An 18,512-nucleotide genomic window follows, 5' to 3' on the forward strand; every position below is an offset into this window, starting at 1 on the left:
GTGACAATAGCTCACCATAGTGATTGGGATTGGCATTATCCCCATTCTGCCCCAACACATATGGTTCAGGGTATAATAGCAGGCCTTCCATACTGGGGCCAGGTCTCCGATGACAGAGTAAGCCAATATTGAAGACTTCGCAAGAGAACCTGAGTGTCAGAGGAGGACACTGTAATATTGAGGCTAAACAGGGCATTGCCGAGTGTTACCTGTTGGACTGAAAGATAAACCCAATCTAAGCTGATAAGAGGCAACAGATCCCTTGGGAGTTTTCCCAAGTGGCAGAAATGTGTTGCAAGAAAGTAATTGGAAATTGATATTTGACATATCTCTGGGTTGCTTTTTATTCCTGATGACACCAAAGGGTTTGGCCAAGAGTCAAGAGTGACTGACACGTGAAATCCTGCAATCCACGACTGAAATACGACCTCTTCTTTGCTGAAAGTAAGCAGCTGCTTTTTGACCCTTTGTTTCCTAACTAGCACATCAACTGTAGAGACTTATGGGCTCAGCTTGGTGAAATGAACTATGAATATAGCCAATCCTGCCTTTCAATACTTCTCTGAAAGAAAGTCTTCACTGGCAGTGGAGAACTGTCCTTAAAATTCAAATCAATTTAATGGTCCTTTTTCAGAGTCTGCTATGGGTTCTGTATTGCATTGTGTGCCATGGGACGTACAAAATAAATACCAAATATGGCCTTTGCCCTTGAGGAACTTATAGGCTCCTGGGAAGGATGATGTGTTTATGAAACACATTTTCCATGCAAGATAAGATATCACACGTGGGCCAAAGTGACTGGAACCTGGAATAAGTACAACAGGGGGTCAGAAAAAGGAGAGTAGGCAGACTAGACTTGTCAGGGAAGACTTTATGGATGAGGTGGGACAAAGACATCGATATCCCAAACCCAGAACGCATCCTTATAGAAACTGCAGGGAACATAGAATCAGGTTGCTAAGAGATTGTGGAGCCCACTTGAAGTGAAAATAAATTTGTTCAATATGAGGATAGATAATTTAGTTCAATAAATATTTATTGAGTGCATGCTTTGTGACAACTGTATCTGATGAGGTAAGAGATGAATAATCCCTACACAGAACACAAGCGGGTAATTCTCAGATGCTACCTTCTCGTAATCGAGATTTTTAAAGTTATGCTGGCCTGTGTGATTCCAAAACTTGTGATTTTTACCACTTAACATTCCATCTTTCAGAAAGACCTTCCCATGCTTGCTTCAACAATACATATAGTAAAATTGGAATGACACAGAAAAGATTATCATGGCTTTTGCCCAAGGATGATGTGCAAATTCTTGAAGCATCCTATATTTTAAAAAAGTAGAAGATGATTTACCCAAGATATCTTTGGGTTGAGGAGCTGAGTCTAATTTTTTTGTGTAGTGGAGGAATGACACATCCAACTTCATAAGCTGCTAACAGTGTAAAGAATTGCATGAATGCTGATTGTGACAGGAAGGGACACTGAGTTAGCATTCGAGTAGCCCCAAATTCCTGGGTTAGGGAGTATTTGGAGTAGCATTTGAAAAGTCTGAACCTGGCCCGAACTCATGATCATAAGCAGAGTCCAAGCTCTCTGAAGATCAAATTTTCTTGGAATTTCCATGATTCCCTTTGACAGCTTCTTTGGAAACCCAGTTAGAAGGGTCTTCCATTATTAGCATTTGAGATAGTGTTGCACTGGGCTCTTTGGCTCTCATGAAGTCTGATCTTGGCACTACCCAGATATAGTGGTAGAGTCACTGAAAATTCTGTCTGTAGTCTTCCTTGCAAAATGAGGAAATCTATTATTTGTTCCCTTAAGGTAGAGGCAATTGCAGATTGGTCTAGAAAGAAGAGAAGTCAGGATGACGGTGGTGGCAGTGGTGGTCGTCATAGACACGGTAATCATTATTCCAAATATCCACATAGTTTTGAATAATATAACCACAGAACACTAGTAAGCCCTGGAAAGAATCTAAGATATCAAGCATCGAGGCGCAGAGGTGTCAGGGTTTATTTAGCTAAGCAATGCCAGAGGAGAACTAGAAAATCTCCCTTTTTAGCTAGCAATCATTCTCATACCACAGTGAGACCCTGCTTTGTAACCCCTGCGTTTCTGCCACGCATGTGACTGCTCTGAAGCTCATTTAGATATCAAATTTAAATGGAATTCCCACAAAAACTTTTTTTTTTTTTTTAATTTGGAGGGACTGGTGGAAGGAAAAACTAGAAGAAATTTGAAAACACTCTTGATTCCTGTCATTTTCCTTAGTATTCAGTCATTCTCTTCGTCTGAGAGGCTCATTCTGGCCCCCCCCAGTATAGATACATAGATACACATGTGCTCACCCACTCATCTGTATGCATGCGTGTGTATTGATATGCATTCCTCTTCATCATCTGCAGTCATTTTACAAATAATGGCTTGTGTGTGTGTGTTTTATCATCTTATTTTTAAAATGAAAATGACAACTTCAAAATTCTTTGCAGAAATAGTTCTTTTATGGTGTAAAAAAAAAAAAAAAAAAATCCAGTATGTAGGCCAGGGTCATCTTTGGGTCACAAAATTCCATGAGGGAGTTGGCATTGGGAGGGGATAAGCGGTGACTTTGGAATTTCTGTCCCTCCGTTCTGGGCACATGCATCAAGTTGGTAACAAAGAAGTTAAGTTAGTGGAGAGCTAGTGAAAGAGAGTCCAATGAGAAAGACAGAACAAGGTTGAGAGTACAGAGTATGGGCAGGATGTAGAAGGAGACAGGGAGGTGGGGATGCCCTCCCCACCTCTTAACAGCCTCTGTCTCGTCTGTGAGGTCATCACTGTGCTGGGGGTGGGGTTGAGAAGATAAAAGGAGCTGAGACTTTTGAGTTGAAACTTTTGTTCTTGAGGAAGCTGTCTTGCAAACTTTCTTCTTGAATAGAACCAAAGGGGTTTTGTAGAGTTAGGGACATCAGAGTGGGGCTCAGAGTACCGGGGATAGACTACTCAGAACCTGATCTAGGTCCTGAGTTTAAGAATGAGAAAGTACTACAGGCTTTCTGTAAACTGAGGGAGCAAGGCAGGAGGATCAAAATCTGGCATAGGCTCTACTCGCCCCACCCTGGCTGTCGGTACATCTACTCAGCAGGATGGCTTGTTAGCAGTCATCCAAAGCGCTGTCTAGAGCAGCATTGCCCACAGATAGGAACTTTGAAGCTTCCTTCTATGCTGCTCAGGCCTGTGAGGAAAACACCCTTAATGTTCTTTCCCTGGACTAGCTGAGCTTGGACAGTGAGGAAGCCCAGTGGCTCCCTGAGCAGACTGGCTGCAGAAACCACCCTCTGCGGTGGGCAGCAGAGAATCTGTTCTAATGAGGTGGATGAAACTGGAGCCTGTTATACAGAGTGAAGTAAGCCAGAAGGAAAAACATCAATACAGTATACTAACGCATATATATGGAATTTAGAAAGATGGTAACAATAACCCGGTGTACGAGACAGCAAAAGAGACACTGATGTATAGAACAGTCTTATGGATTCTGTGGGAGAGGGAGAGGGTGGGAAGATTTGGGCGAATGACATTTGAGCATGTAAAATATCATGTAAGAAACGATATGCCAGTCCAGGTTCAATACACGATACTGGATGCTTGGGGCTAGTGCACTGGGACGACCCAGAGGGATGGTATGGGGAGGGAGGAGGGAGGAGGGTTCAGGATGGGGAACACATGTATACCTGTGGCGGATTCATTTTGATATTTGGCAAAACTAATACAATTATGTAAAGTTTAAAAATAAAATTAAATTAAAAAAAAAATGTAAGTGACCAGAGGGTCCTCTATTTCACACTTCTGAGGGGGTAGCCACAACACCTAGGGTGGGGAGACCCACATTTCCAGTTTCCCACCTCCATCTCCTGTAGGAAGGTTACAAGTAAGTCTGGCCTTAGTGCTCTGCTATTTCCCTGTCTGTAAACATGATATCATGATTATTGTACACATCCTGTGCTCGGTGTCCTGAGGTGTGAGACCTCAGTTGACTTTGAGAAACGTAGAGGCCATTGTGGAAATAGGAAAGATGAGCACAATCATGCCATTATCTGAAGTGTGTGCAGAGCCTGCCTGACAACAGCTAGGGGACTTTGACAAATCAGAGACCACTGTCACATATGGAGAGGTGCTCCCACCTTAGCCTCAGTAGCTGTTTCTTCTTACTGAAGAGTGAGAACAGTGGGAGGCCTAAAGCAAGCTGGAAGCAAATCCCTAGACTTGGTTCATTTCATGACCACAGTGCTTGGTGGGATTATCAGTAAAAGCTCTGGCAGTCCTCATGGGAGAAACGCCAGATAAAAAGCAACTGAATGTTCATTCACCTCTTTTAAGTTCTTTCAGAAATAACTTGATTTACAAAAGAATATGGAATCATCATTGTCAACCAAGATGTCATTGTCACTTTAGGATGTCCAGAAACAAAGGGATATTATATCCTTTGTTCTTAGAGCACTACAGATGCCAAATTATGCACAGGGTTCCCTCATGGCATTGAGTGTGTGCGAGCCTAGAGGCAACTGAACACTGATTTCAGAAAGAGATTGCCTCTGGTGGTGTTCTCACCTGAATATTTCCCTGGAACAGTGGGAGAAAGCATGCCCCCCCAACCCTGCTGCATTCTGATGGAGCAGTAGGCAGCAAGGCAGAGAAGGGCTAGAAATGGTAGGGGCTTTGGGGTAAATTCTTCTCAGCCTCCGTCTAAGGAGCTTGACAAGGGTACCAGTAAAGGGAATGAGAAATAATTCCAAACTTTTGGTTTTGCCGGCACATCAACATATACCAACAGGTGCTTGATTCAAAACATAAATGTTTGATTAATGCAGTATCAGGCATCTGGAACAGAGAACAGTGGAATTCGGGGCTTGAGTAGGACTTAAATGTCTTTCATTTTAACCACAGCAGTCTAGATGCACATAGTAGGCACTGGAAATGTTTGTTGATTAGGTTTTCTTTGATTGGAATGACATGGTTGCTTGACTTTGGGTCCAGATGTTTGGCATCCAGCCAGAGTTGTGTGCTCTGCATCTGTCATCAACCTCCCACGGCAGAGGTGGTTGGCTGGGGCAGCACTTCCCCCATCCCCAGGCTGAGGCCTCATTCTGCCTCTTTCAGTTCCTGCACACTGGCTCGTGTGAGCATGGGCAACAGTGTGTTAGTTGTTTAGTTGTGTCCAACTCTTCGCGATCTCATGGACTGTGGTCTGCTAGGCTTTTCTGTCCTTGGAATTCTCCAGGCAAGAATACTGGAGTGGGTTGCCATTTTCTTCTCCAGGGGATCTTCCAAACCCAGGGATTGAACCTGGGTCTCCTGCACGGCATGCAGATTCTTGACAGTCTGAGCCACCAGGGAAGCCATGGGCCACAGAACATGCAGCAAATGACCTATGGAGCTGGCTAGCTGTAGAAGTTGTCCTCCACACCCTCATTCCCCTGAGTCATGGTGGTTGTATTTTATGAGAGAAACATTGGCATCTCAGCGAACAGACCATAGCAGTGCTAGTGATAAGGACTTGTGCAGTCAGGTATTCATCCATTCCATTGGTCATTGCAAAACTGCTGAGGACAGGTCCATGAGTTCCCAGCACTGACCAGGAAGCTGAGGAGGAAATATGAGAAGACCCGTGGAAGGGAAAGTAGACGTTTCACAGGTTAGTGGGGATGTAAGACCTTCATTAACTCCTAGGGAACAGTGACAGGATGGGTGGTTCCATTAGTGCTGATGGCATGGGCAGCAGAGGGGAAGGATGCCATATGGTAGAGTGGATACATATGCATTAGACCTGAGTCTGCATTTCATATCTGCCTTGCAACTCCAGCATGTGACTTTAAGCTCAGGCCTCAATTCCTTGTCTTGTAAACAAAGAGAATGTCCCAGGATATTCTTCAGATCCTTCTGTGACACTTTGATCAGAAATTTTGAGATCATTTTCCCATAATTTAAGGTTCCCCCAAACCTAGAACTTACTACTTTCATAGATAAACATAGACTTCTAATGCACTAAGGAACCTGGGATGAAAAGTAGTGAAGGAAGGTTTAGACTGTGCACTCATGTCCAACAGAGGATCAAATGGTCGGATGGCATCACCGACTCAATGGACATGAGTTTGGGCAAACTTTGGGAAATGGTGAAGGACAGGGAAGCCTGGCGTGCTTCAGTCCATGGGGTCACAAAGAGTTGGACACAACTGAGCAACTAAACAGCAACTACCGATGTCTTGGTTAAAAGACAGCAGCAGTTGTAGGTCTGGGAGGATACATTTTGGATAAAAATACAAAGGTTTGTTATGCTTGGGAATAGAGCTCTATTTCAAAGTAAGACAGTACCAAGTTTGATCTCTTCGTGGATAACATGCTTGGTTCAGTTATTTATCTCAGGACCAAGAGCATCTTGTTGCCCTTGAGTTGGTCCACAAACTGCCTTGGTTCACCATTGTTGGTATGGCAACCTTGTGAGCAGGTTCCGGAAGGCGTCTGCTGCCAGTGTTAAAGGTGGCACCCAGGAAACAGGGACTCTATTTTTGTGGGAAGTTGAGAAACGAGAGATAGGATAATCTGGATTTGAACCCAGGAAGTAGTGTAGGTACAAGTTATACTCCTGTCTAGCTGAAAGATAGATTCATTACCCAGGTGGTTTCCAGTCTCTTTTGACTCCATGGAGTGAGGTCAAGTGTGTTACCCATACAAAGGACAAACTGCAAAAGGCTTTAGAAACCTCTCACTTCTGTATAGTACTATATTGCTTTCTAAGAGGTTTATGAACCAACTTGATCATTCCCCACAATGATGCAGTAATGATATTCCTAAATGACAAGAGGAACTGAGGTCTGAGTATGTTGATAGGGTTAGCTGTTTCTCAAAGGACATTTGATGGATGCTGGAAAAAGTCCTACCCTGAAGCTGTTCAGAACCTTCTCTCCATGGCTGAATTTATTCTATAGTTTAAAATATACCTGATTCTGTGTACTTCTTTTTAAAATACAGGAGCTCCTGGGGAAGAAGTCATATCAAGCTTACTGTCACTTAAATTCAGTTCAGTTCAATCGCTCAGTCATGTCTGACTCTTTGTGACCCCATGAATTGCAGCATGCCAGGCCTCCCTGTGCATCACCAACTCCCGGAGTTCACCCAAACTCATGTCCATCAAGTCGGTGATGCCATCCAGCCATCTCATGCTCTGTTGTCCCCTTCTTCTCCTGCCCCCAATCCCTCTCAGCATCAGAGTCTTTTCCAATGAGTCAACTCTTCGCATGAGATGGCCAAAGTACTGGAGTTTCAGCTTTAGCATCATTCCTTCCAAAGAACACCCAGGGCTGATCTCCTTTAGAATGGACTGGTTGGATCTCCTTGAAGTCCAAGGGACTCTCAAGAGTCTTCTCCAGCACCATAGTTCAAAAACATCAATTCTTCAGCACTCAGCCTTCTTCACAGTCCAACTCTCACATCCATACATGACCACAGGAAAAACTATAGCCTTGACTAGACGAACATTTGTTGGCAAAGTAATGTCTCTGCTTTTGAATATGCTATCTAGGTTGGTCATAACTTTCCTTCCAAGGAGTAAGCATCTTTTAATTTCATGGCTGCAGTCACCATCTGCAGTGATTTTGGAACCCAGAAAAATAAAGTCTGACACTGTTTCCACTGTTTCCACATCTATTTGCCATGAAGTGATGGGACCAGATGCCATGATCTTCGTTTTCTGAATGTTGAGCTTTAAGCTAACTTCACTCTCCTCTTTCACTTTCATCAAGAGGCTTTTTAGTTCCTCTTCACTTTCTGCCATAAGGGTGGTGTCATCTGCATATCTGAGGTTATTGATATTTCTCCTGGCAGTCTTGATTCCAGCTTGTGCTTCTTCCAGCCCAGCGTTTCTCATGATGTACTCTGCTGCCGGGGTCCAGCCCCGGCTGATCCAGGGTATTCGAAGGGGAGATGGCTTCGGCGACTATTTAAATATTCATCAAAGATATAAAGAGTAATAGAATGAGGATAGCTCAGTAGGAAAATTCAGTGGAGAAAAGAGGCTGAGTAGCTTGGTTTACGCGGGAGACCAATAAAACTTCAAGACAAGAAGCTTGCACCACTTACGTAGGCCGCAGGCATCCTTCCATTCTCCAGAAGGAGAGGAGACTCTGAGGCCTCCCTGTCGGATCTTAGAAGCCCAGGCATAATTAGTAAGCATGGTGGGTTCCGCGCTGCAGATGGAGACTCAGCCAGAGTGAGAGAGAGAGCGACATGGGGAGACCAGTATTTCGAGGAACTGATCCCAATTCTTTATTTTCCAGAGTCTGTTTTTATACACTGAGATGTTATACAAAAGTCACGTGGGGACAGCAGTCCTGACTTTTATTAAAGTCAGGTGCTTCACACAAATGTATACAGAGGTCTTAGGGGTGTTACATCATCTTCTGGTCAGGGGGGCCTGCTGACAATTTACGACCCTCTCCTTGTGACAGTGGTCAGTCAACCAGAGCACTTTTTTCTCCAAGGGTGATTATTCTTAAAACAGATGCCACCCACATAAAGTTACATTCCTATAGGGTGAGGGTGTAGTGGGTTTTAGTTAAGGAAAGAATTTACTTAGCCTAAGGTCTAATGTGATTTATATCAAAGGTTAATACTTATTTCTTCTATATATTCATTAATGTGTGTAAGGGCAGGGGATGTGGAGTCTTAGCAACAAACATTGGCCTAACAAATGAAAAACCCTTCACCAATACAATTTCTAATCAGCCCACTATACTTATACTAATGGTTTTCTAACTTTTCTAAGGAACCTGTTTTTAGAAGGTTTAAAGCATCTCGTGCCTCTCACAGTTGGGAGGCTGTGAGCAATCACATGTGGCCAGACAAGCCTGTCAGGCAGGCTAGAGAACCTTCAGAGGAGTTTGTAGGTTGAAACACTCCTGTCACGCCCAGGAATTATTATTAACTGGAGCTCTAAGTTAACTCCTTCTCCGAAAGAGGTGGTGGGGGACAGCTCCCCGTAAAGTCAGACGTGTAGGGGAGAGCACAAAGTAGTAAAGTAGGCAGGCTCTGGTTATGGGGGTAGATGCTCAAGAATTTCCAGGGGGACTCCTGAGGCTCGATCCCGCCTTTGTGTATGTTGAGCCTCCTTCCTCATGACCTTTGTCATGGGCAGAGTGCCTCACGCCGGCCCCCAACACTCTGCATCGAAGTTAAATAAGCAGGGTGACAATATACAGCCTTGATGTACTCCTTTTCCTATTTGGAACCAGTCTGCTGTTCCATGTCCAGTTCTAACTGTTGCTTCCTGGCCTGCATATAGGTTTCTCAAGAGGCAGGTCAGGTGGTCTGGTATTCCCATCTCTTTCAGAATTTTCCACAGTTTATTGTGATCCACACAGTCAAAGGCTTTGGCATAGTCAATGAAACAGAAATAGATGTTTTTCTGGAACTCTCTTGTTTTTTTGATGATCCACCGGATGTTGACAATTTGATCTCTGGTTCCTCTGCCTTTTCTAAAACCAACTTGAACATCTGGAAGTTCATGGTTCAAGTATTGCTGTCACTTAAATAGTTGCCTGAAAAAAAAATTTTTTTTTTTTAACAATCATTTTCATCTGACATAGCTGAGCACAGAATACTAGATTGTCCAATTTAGGTTAAGTGCAAGAGGATCGGGATAGATTTGGGTTTAGGGAGTTTGTTTGGAGCAACCATCCTGAAGCGGGCATAATAGTGAGTGCCTTGGGACTCCAGTTGTGAATGAGGGGAGTCCCTAAGTGGGGACTAGTGATGCACGGTGTGAATCAAGGGAGATATTGAAATCAGAGTAACTCTTCGTATTTCGGGCTTCGGTTAGTCTCTCTGTGTTGGACCCATCCCTAGCGAGCAGGGTGGGATTGTGACGGATGGGGTCAAACCCATCTGCAATTACTGGCCAAATACCTGGCTGTGGGCATTGGTCCATTTCATACGCTCTCGTATTCTGCTAACTACTTAAGGCAGAAAAAAATCATTCCCGTTTGACTCCAATATGTGCCAGTTGAAACTGAAATCTTCATACTGAGCAAATGTACCAGAGAACACTCTATAAACTTAATGAGGGAGATGAAGAGATATGTGCCAGAAACCTAGAAAATTTAACACTGATGAGGTTATGACTATTATATGTTTAGTTAAATTGTTGACACTGACAGGACGTGGCTGAGGAAATCTGCCATCCGTTTTCTTCTTGTATCAGTGATAATGGTTCCTTGGTGTGCTCTTCCCAGTTAACAAAAATACTCCTCCAAAGTTAAATGCAGGGAGAAGTGACATAAGAAATACTTTTATTATCTCTGCTCTTCTGGGAGTTCCCTCCAGGCACATTATTTAAAACAGGACTTCTTTCGACGGGCACATGAGTTTGGAGGGAGGGACTTACAGGTTCAGAGGTGAATGTAGAGGGTCCTGAGAGGTGGGAGCCTCCTAACCCTGTGCATGCATATGTGCCCTGGCAAACCCATCTAGCAGAGTGCTGTGCTCATCTTCCCCAAATCCCTCTTCTACCTTTCACATTTTCCCTCCCCTCAAAAACAGAGAAAGGTTCTCCTTTGCCTAGTGAATAAAATCTCAACCTCTTTAAGTGGCAGTGAAGGCATAAATGTGATCACAATTTTTGTAAGCTGCAAGATCAGATCAGATCAGTAAGCTGCAAAGTGCTGTATAAATATTAACTATTTGAAGAGGAATCAGGGAGTGGTAGAAAAAAGTATTGAATCTGGAGTCGGGACACTTTGGTTTGAGTCTTATGCTAGTTGGGTGACCTTGGACAGGTCACTTAAACTCTCTGAAGCTCAGTTCCTTTATAAGACAAGATAATTGTGATAGTTAAATTAATTGAAAGTGACATAGTAATTAGCAAAGAATGGACACTCAATACCTATTAATGAAGACATGGTAACTGAAGGCAATTTAGTCCAACTCTTGAGAACACTGGCTGTGGAGACATGAATTATTTATTTTCCTGTGTCTCTTTTTCCCTGCCTATAAAATGGGGATAAGATGGAAGAGTTAAATGAATTAATACATACCTGGATCTTTCAACGGTGCCTGGGCCATAGTAGTCCTTCTGTAAGTAATGAGGCTCCTATTACTGCTGTGGTTACTTTTATTACTCAAGGACCTGTTCTGGCCTTATCTTTCCAGCTTTATTTGTTTTTCAGTAGAGAGAGAGCTTCTCCACCAGGTCATAACATCCTTAGGATGGAGACTAATTCTTACCTTTAACTAGTGTGGAATTTACTCAGTGCCTGAAAAATACTCAATCATTTTGTTGTTTAAAAAAAAACATACAAATATATGCTTGCTATGTCTACACAGCATTGTATTGGAGGTTTTAGTTGGTGCAACAAGGCAAGAAAACAAGAAAGAAAAAAAAAAAAAAGCCTAGACTGGAAAGAAACAAAGCTTTCTTCATTCACAGATGATCATGTAATAGAATCTGTAAAAAGCTACCAGAAGTAATAAGTGAATTTAGCAAGGTTGGAGGATATAAGATCAATATAAGAATCAATTTGTTTTTAGTTGCTTATCCTTAGGATTGTCACAACTAGACCAATTACCTGCAACACAGAATGAGTAGGGGGTAGTGATGGTAAATAAAATTGGAAAGGCAGGTTGAGACTCAGTTTGATGACATAAATTAATTTGGAATGCTTTTGCTCAAGCTTTTTGTCCATCTGTCCCCTCCCTTCCTTCCTACCTTCTCTTTCTTTCCTCTTTCCTTTGTTTTTTTTCCCCCCTTTCCCCTTTTCTCTTCCTCATTAGTTTGTTGACATAAACAACCTGTCTCCGTGAAAAAAATGTAGAATTTTGTTTCTTAAAAACAAAGTTGTTTTTTTGTTGTTGTTGTTCCCTTGGATTAAATTAACAAAATGAGCAAATAACAAAAAACAATACACAAGAAATTGCTTTAAACTTTTGGGGATCATTCTGTGAAAAAAGTTACCAAAGACAGAGACGTAATATTAGTCCATGGACCCTGGAGCTGCAGGTATCCGATTCAAGTTCCTTCTCTTAACAAGATCTGTGACTTTGGCAAGATCCCATCAGCTTTTTGAGGCTCAGTTAGCTTGTTTTTAAAAAGGAATAATGGTTACATGACCTCTTTCTTTACAGGGTTCTCGATAGCTCACTTCAACAACACTTTTTGAGTTCCTAAGAATTGGACCATGACATGGAGATAGAGAGTCTTTCCCTTTTTAAGGAACATTTAGTGACGATATGTGTGAAAATAACTTCAATGTCATGAAATAGGCTGTTAAAGTTGTATAAGGAGAAACATGGGAGGTGCAGAGAAGGGGTTAATTAGCTGTGCCTGTGGAATAGGGGACCGTTTTGCTGCATTGATATCTACACCCAACCTCAAAGTTTAAATGGAATTTTTAACAGTTAGAGAAAGGGGCAACTTCAGTACAAATATAATCTTATATTTGTTTAGCACTTGATTCTTTTGCTTGACACAAATTAGAGTGGTGTAAAAACTATAATTTAAAACTATAAGGGATTATTATTTGTATTCCAGGGGCAGTTATTATTACTTTAAATTATTCTTTGGTAAAGCTGGGGAAATTTCGACCTTAAATTGCAGCAACTTAACCAAATTTGTTTACATAAAAATTCCCAGGGAATTTTTCCATGTTGGAGGAACCAGAAGTCTTAAGAACTTAGCTCCTACTGAGACAAAGACAAGAGTAGAGTGACACAGATTAGGAGAAGGCCACTGAAAAGAAGAAAAGAGGGTGTTAATTAATGCAAAATGCATCATTGCAAAATGATGGCCCATTTTATAATTATGGCACAAATAGCTAAGTAAAACTATAAAAATATAGAAACCTAGATGTTTCAACATTGGTACAACATTAACCCAAAGTGCTCAATCTTTGTGAAATGTTGCAACCTGAGAATTTTCCCTTGGCAATCCTGATAAATCATGTGGCACTGCCCCTAGGAGAGAATTGGGGTCACTGCCCTGGGTTAAATTACTCAGTTCTACAGATCCTTGCCTTGGTCCAACATGCCATCTATGCAATGTTGAATGTTTGACAAAATACTGAAGATTATTTGGAAATATAGATAGAAACCGTATTTGGAGGTTTGCAGAAGAGTGGGAAGTGGAGCCAAGAATGTACCTATAATTTAGGGAACAACAATGAGGTCTCATAAAAATAAATAACCATGATGTTAAATAGACTACAGATCATTTGCACCTCGAGGCTTCTCTTAGATTTTGTGCCAGTTGAAAAAAGAAAAGAGAAAAAGTGATAATTGGCCTTGCGCTTTGTGCCAGAAGACACAACATTTTAAGTAATCAAGAGTCGGACACGACTAAGCAACTAAACTGAATCAAAAAGAATCCCTCCCCAATTATTAATATTTAAAGGAAGAAAAACAAAATCCATCAAGCTATCTCAAGTAACCATCCTGGATTTGGAAAAAGACTTTAAGCAACTCTGCCTGGAGTCATACTGTTTTATACTGCTCTTGACTTTACTTGAAAGCTGATGTTGCTATCTAGAAAACCTAACAGGTTTAAGTATTTCAGTTTTATTCACTGAGAAGTCATTTCCAGTCACATTGGAGAAATGGATTCTAGTGTTTGCCAGTAACCACTCCTCCTGTGCTTTAGAGAAAGTAGCGTGTGTGTTGGGAAAAGCACTGAACAGAAGTCTGATGACAAGAGTTCTACAACTTGCGTCTGCTAGTGCTTGAGTTTTAGACTTTAGATAAGTCAAGTCACAGATGTGATCCTCAGTTCTTCCCCCTGTAAAACAGGACCAGTCATACCTACGCAGCTACCTTGTAGAGTTGTGAGTGTCAGTTGAGAAGTTGGACATGGAAATATCATGCAAATGCAAGCGAGTGTGGGTTGCTACTCCTTGCAGTGGGCCTCTGAGACACAGAATGACAGGATTGGCCTCAGGGACTATATATGAAGCCATTGGTACTTTAAAAAAATATTTTATTGGAGGATAATTACAATATTGTGATGGTTTTTCCCATACATCAGCATGAATCGGCCACGGGTATGCATGTGTTCCCTCTATCCTAAACTCCCCTCCCACCTCCCTCCCCACCCTATCCCTCTGAGTCATCACAGAGCACCAACTTTGGGTGCCCTGCTTCAGGCATCAGACTTGCACTGGTTATCTATTTTACATATGGTAATGTATATGTTTGGTACTTTTACCAAGAATGTTGGCTTAGTTTAGTGGTATATGCCAGGGTCCAGTACAGCTTTGTCATTTTTCTTAGACCCGCCCCCGTGTATTCACTCTGTAGGACTAGACCTTCCTCTGCCTCTGAATAAAATCCCAGTTGGTGCCCCAAACTTGCAGCTCACTCTTGGAAAACAAGTCCTCTGTTTGCTGAGTCTTGAAATATTCTGGATCCAGTTATAAATATCCCAGTCTAGGGTAAGAATGTGAAATTCATCCACAGATAACGTCTCTTCTGTGGACTGAGGGACGTCTTCTTCCTTTATTCTTTCATCTTCTTCTCGTTCCCACTCCCCAGGTAGGTTCAGTGAAGAAAGGGAAGAGGAGGAAGAGGCAGGAGGAGGCGGCAGGAGCAGACTTGCCGCCAGTCTGGTCCTGCTTTGCTCTTCCAGGGACAGATGCGTAGTCTGGCCCTTCTCCTTAGGCTGTTTCATGAACAGCTGGAGTCCTCTCACTTGATGGTAATAAATACAGTCTCCTAAGGCTGTTCACTTGTTATTCCTCTTTCAAATCCTGGACATCTGGGAACTTCTCTCTTTTGAGATTTCTGTACCTCCAGCAGGGCAGGATCCAGGGTTAATGCAGGGAGCTTTTTCTTACACTTGGCCCTCATCTCCTCCATGGAAATATAGATCTTTGACTTACTAATAGTGGGAAATGGCTACATCCTCCAAACAGACCTCTTTTATTGAGCCATCTAGAAAGCAACCTCAGCCATAGTCTTTTTTTCATGTGTTAAATTTTTTAGACGTAAGTCATATGTCAGTTCATTCTTATCCTGAAAATGCAGGAGACACATATCAAGGTGTCCAAGTGATCCACTGTATCTCCTCTGATTTGCTTGAGATGACAGAAGGCTCCCTAAGCCTTATCCATGGAGGTGAAGCATTACAAGCAAACCTGAAAATTCTCTTTAAAGAAACCTCCACTTTGCACTTCCAGACTGCTCTCCTGCACCATCCAATATCTTTTCTTGGTAATGTAGAGAGATAAAATCAGCTAAGTGCTGCAAACCTAATTCTTAGATACCTCCATTGTAGGTCCTGCCTAGGTGTTCCGGTTCCCCATCTTAGATGTGGGTCTGGTTGGTTTCTATTGTCTTGAGGCTTTAGTTGAACTTAAATGGAATCACATTGTAACATTTTACTCTATTTATATCCATGCATCCCAAACTGTGGGCTTCCCAGGTAGCACTAGTGGTAAAGAACCCACCTGCCAATGCAGGAGACATAAGAGATGCAGGTTCAATCCCTGGGTCAGGAAGATCCCCTGGAGGAGGGCATGGCAAGCCACTCCAGTATTCTTACTTGGGAAATCCTAAGGACGGAGGAGCCTGGTGGGCTATAGTCCATAGCGTCACAGAGAGTCAGACATGACTGAAGCACCTTAGCATGCCTGCACACATCCCAAAGTGTAGTTTGAAGAACACTGCTTCAGAGAAGTGTTTCAAGATTTGTAAAGTTCTTGATTAAAAATCTCAGGAAACAAATGTAAGATTTTCAGCTATTAAGGTGCTTATTGCACATAAACCTATTAAATAATAATTAAACCTATTAAATAAATTTAAAAATTAAGCCTATTAAATAATATGTGGAATCTCTAATTTGGCACCCAGTTTTAGTTCCAGTGTTCTTCAGATATATTTATCTGTACAGCTGATTAATACAGTGTCTCTTTGCTTATGTTTTGGGCAGTGCTGCTCCAGATACAACTTAAGAGTCTTTTCTGATTAGTTGAGGCTTCCACTGGGCATAGCTAAGTATATTCATACATTCCTCTAAAGTTTCCCTACTAAAAGTAACGGGCTTATGTTCATGTGAATATATATTCTGAAAAGAGTCAAATAGTATTAGCTGTGTAGAGAAAGAAAAGAGGTACTTGTTGCCCTGTTTATGAAAGACAGCAAATATTTTAAAAATTAGATAGTACAGATAATACATTAGACTAGGGATTTAGACTATTCGAGTATTTGATTTAGACTTTCAGAGTATAGCTTTGAATTGTAAAGGCAAGTTCAGTTCAGTTCAGTTCATTTGCGTCTGACTCTTTGCATGGACTGCAGCATGCTAGGCTTCCCCGTCCATCGCCAGCTCCCAGAGCTTGCTCAAACTCATGTCCATCGAGTCAGTGATGCCATCCAACCATCACATCCTCTGTCATCCCCTTCTCTTCCTGGCTTCAATCTTTGCCAGCATCAGGGTCTTTTCTAATGTGTCAGTTCTTCACATCAGGTGGCCAAAGTATTGGAGCTTCAGCTTCAGCGTCAGTCCTTTCAATAAATATTCAGGACTGATTTCCTTTAGGATGGACTGGTTGGATCTCCTGCAGTCCAAGGGACTCTCAAGAGTCTTCCCCAACACCACAATTTGAAAGCCTCAGTTCTTTGGCTTTCAACTTTCCTTATAGTCCAACTCTAACATCCATACATGACCACTGGAAAAAGCATAGCTTTGATTAGACAGACCTTTGTTGGCAAAGTAATGTCTCTGCTTTTCAATGTACTATCTAGGTTGGTCACAGCTTTTCTTCCAAGGAGTAAGCATCTTTTAATTTCATGGCTGCAGTCACCATCTGTAATGATTTTGGAACCCCCCAAAAATAAAGTCTGTCACTGTTTCCATTGTTTCCCCATCTATTTGCCATGAAGTGATGGGACTGGATGACACCATCTTAGTTTTTTGAATGTTGAGTTTTAAGCCAGCTTTTTCACTCTCCTCTTTCACTTTTATCAACTCTTTAGTTCTTCTTTGCTTTCTGCCATAAGGGTGGTGTCATCTGTGTATCTGAGGTTATTGATAGTTCTCTGAGCAACTTGATTTCAGCTTGTGCTTCATCCAGTCTAGCATTTCATATGATGTACTCTGCATATAAGTTAAATAAGCAGGGTGACAATGTACAGCCTTAATGTACTCCTTTCCCAATTTGGAACCAGTCTGTTGTTCCATGTCCAGTTCTACCTGTTGCTTCTTGACCTGCATACAGATTTCTCAGGAGGCAGGTCAGGTGGTCTAGTATTCCCATCTCTTTAAGGGTTTTCCACAGTTTGTTGTGATCCACACAGTCAAAGGTTTTGGTGTAGTCAATAAAGCAGAAGTAGATGTTTTTCTGGAACTTTCTTGCTTTTTCAGTGACCCAGTGGATGTTGGTGATTTGATCTCTGGTTCCACTGGCTTTTCTAAATACAGCTTGAACACCTGGAAGTTCTCAGTTCACATACTGTTGAAGCTTAGACTTGGAGAATTTTGAGCATTACTTTGCTAGTGTGTGAGATGAGTGCAATTGTGTGGTATTTTGAACATTCTTTGGCATTACCTTTCTTCCTTTCTTTGGGATTGGAATGAAAACTGACCTTTTCTAGTCCTGTGGCCACTCATATTTGCTGACATATTGAGTGCAGCACTTTCACAGCTTCATCTTTTAGGATTTGAAGTAGCTCAACTGGAATTCCATCACCTCCATTAGCTTTGTTCTTAGAGATGCTTCCTAAGGCCCACTTGACTTGTGTTCCAGGCTGTCTGACTCTAGGTGAGTGATCACACCATCTTGGTTTTCTGGGTCATAAAGATCTGTTTTGTATAGTTCTTCTGTGTATTCTTGCCAACTCTTCTTAATCTCTTGAGCTTCTGTTAGGTCCATACCATTTCTGTCCTTTATTGTGCTCATCTTTGCATGAAATGTTCCTTGGTATCTCTAATTTTCTTGAATAGATTTCTAGGCTTTCCCATTCTATTGTTTTCCTCTATTTCTTTGTATTGCTCACTGAGGAAGGCTTTCTTATCTCTCCTTGCTATTCTTTGGAACTAAGCATTCAGATGGATAACAGTGACTTATTTTCAGAGTTTTTATTAAACAGGAAACTAATATAAATAAGAGGTGCTAGAGAATAGGGAGAGCCCCCAGGGTCTTAATAATTTAACACTCTCCAAAAGCACAAGTCACAGGGCAGGGCAGGGGCCAGCGGAATGGTGGGCTGGTCCATAGTTTGTTCCTTCTACGTATTTTCTCCTACAGCCATCAGTTGTATAGGTTTTGAGTCACCTTAAATGTCTTTACCTTTGCACAATTGGTCAGTTTTATACTGTTTTCAGATAGGCATCTTCTTCTTTATTCAACTCACTTTTGAATGTGGGTCATAACTTCCAAGATGCATTTCAAATAAATAGCCTGTTCCATCTATTAATACATTGTGTCTTTAGAAGATGATTGGTTTGATGATTCTTTTTGTTGTAAACTTTGCTAGTATTTGTACTGAATGGTATC

At 41.8% G+C, this 18,512-nt stretch overlaps 1 protein-coding gene and 1 non-coding gene across 2 annotated transcripts in view; both read left to right on the forward strand.

Moving 5' to 3' along the window:
• The window catches only part of LRMDA (leucine rich melanocyte differentiation associated), a 1,201,191-nt gene that overhangs the window by 957,953 nt on the left and 224,726 nt on the right, over positions 1-18,512 (forward strand). The gene's annotated exons all lie outside the window — the stretch shown is intronic.
• LOC139180462 (U6 spliceosomal RNA) lies at positions 1,231-1,335 on the forward strand. Its single transcript, XR_011564732.1, has one exon. It is a non-coding gene; the product is annotated as a U6 spliceosomal RNA (small nuclear RNA).

This window comes from Bos indicus, chromosome 28 (genome assembly GCF_029378745.1).
Source record: "Bos indicus isolate NIAB-ARS_2022 breed Sahiwal x Tharparkar chromosome 28, NIAB-ARS_B.indTharparkar_mat_pri_1.0, whole genome shotgun sequence".
Classification (NCBI taxonomy): domain Eukaryota; kingdom Metazoa; phylum Chordata; class Mammalia; order Artiodactyla; family Bovidae; genus Bos; species Bos indicus.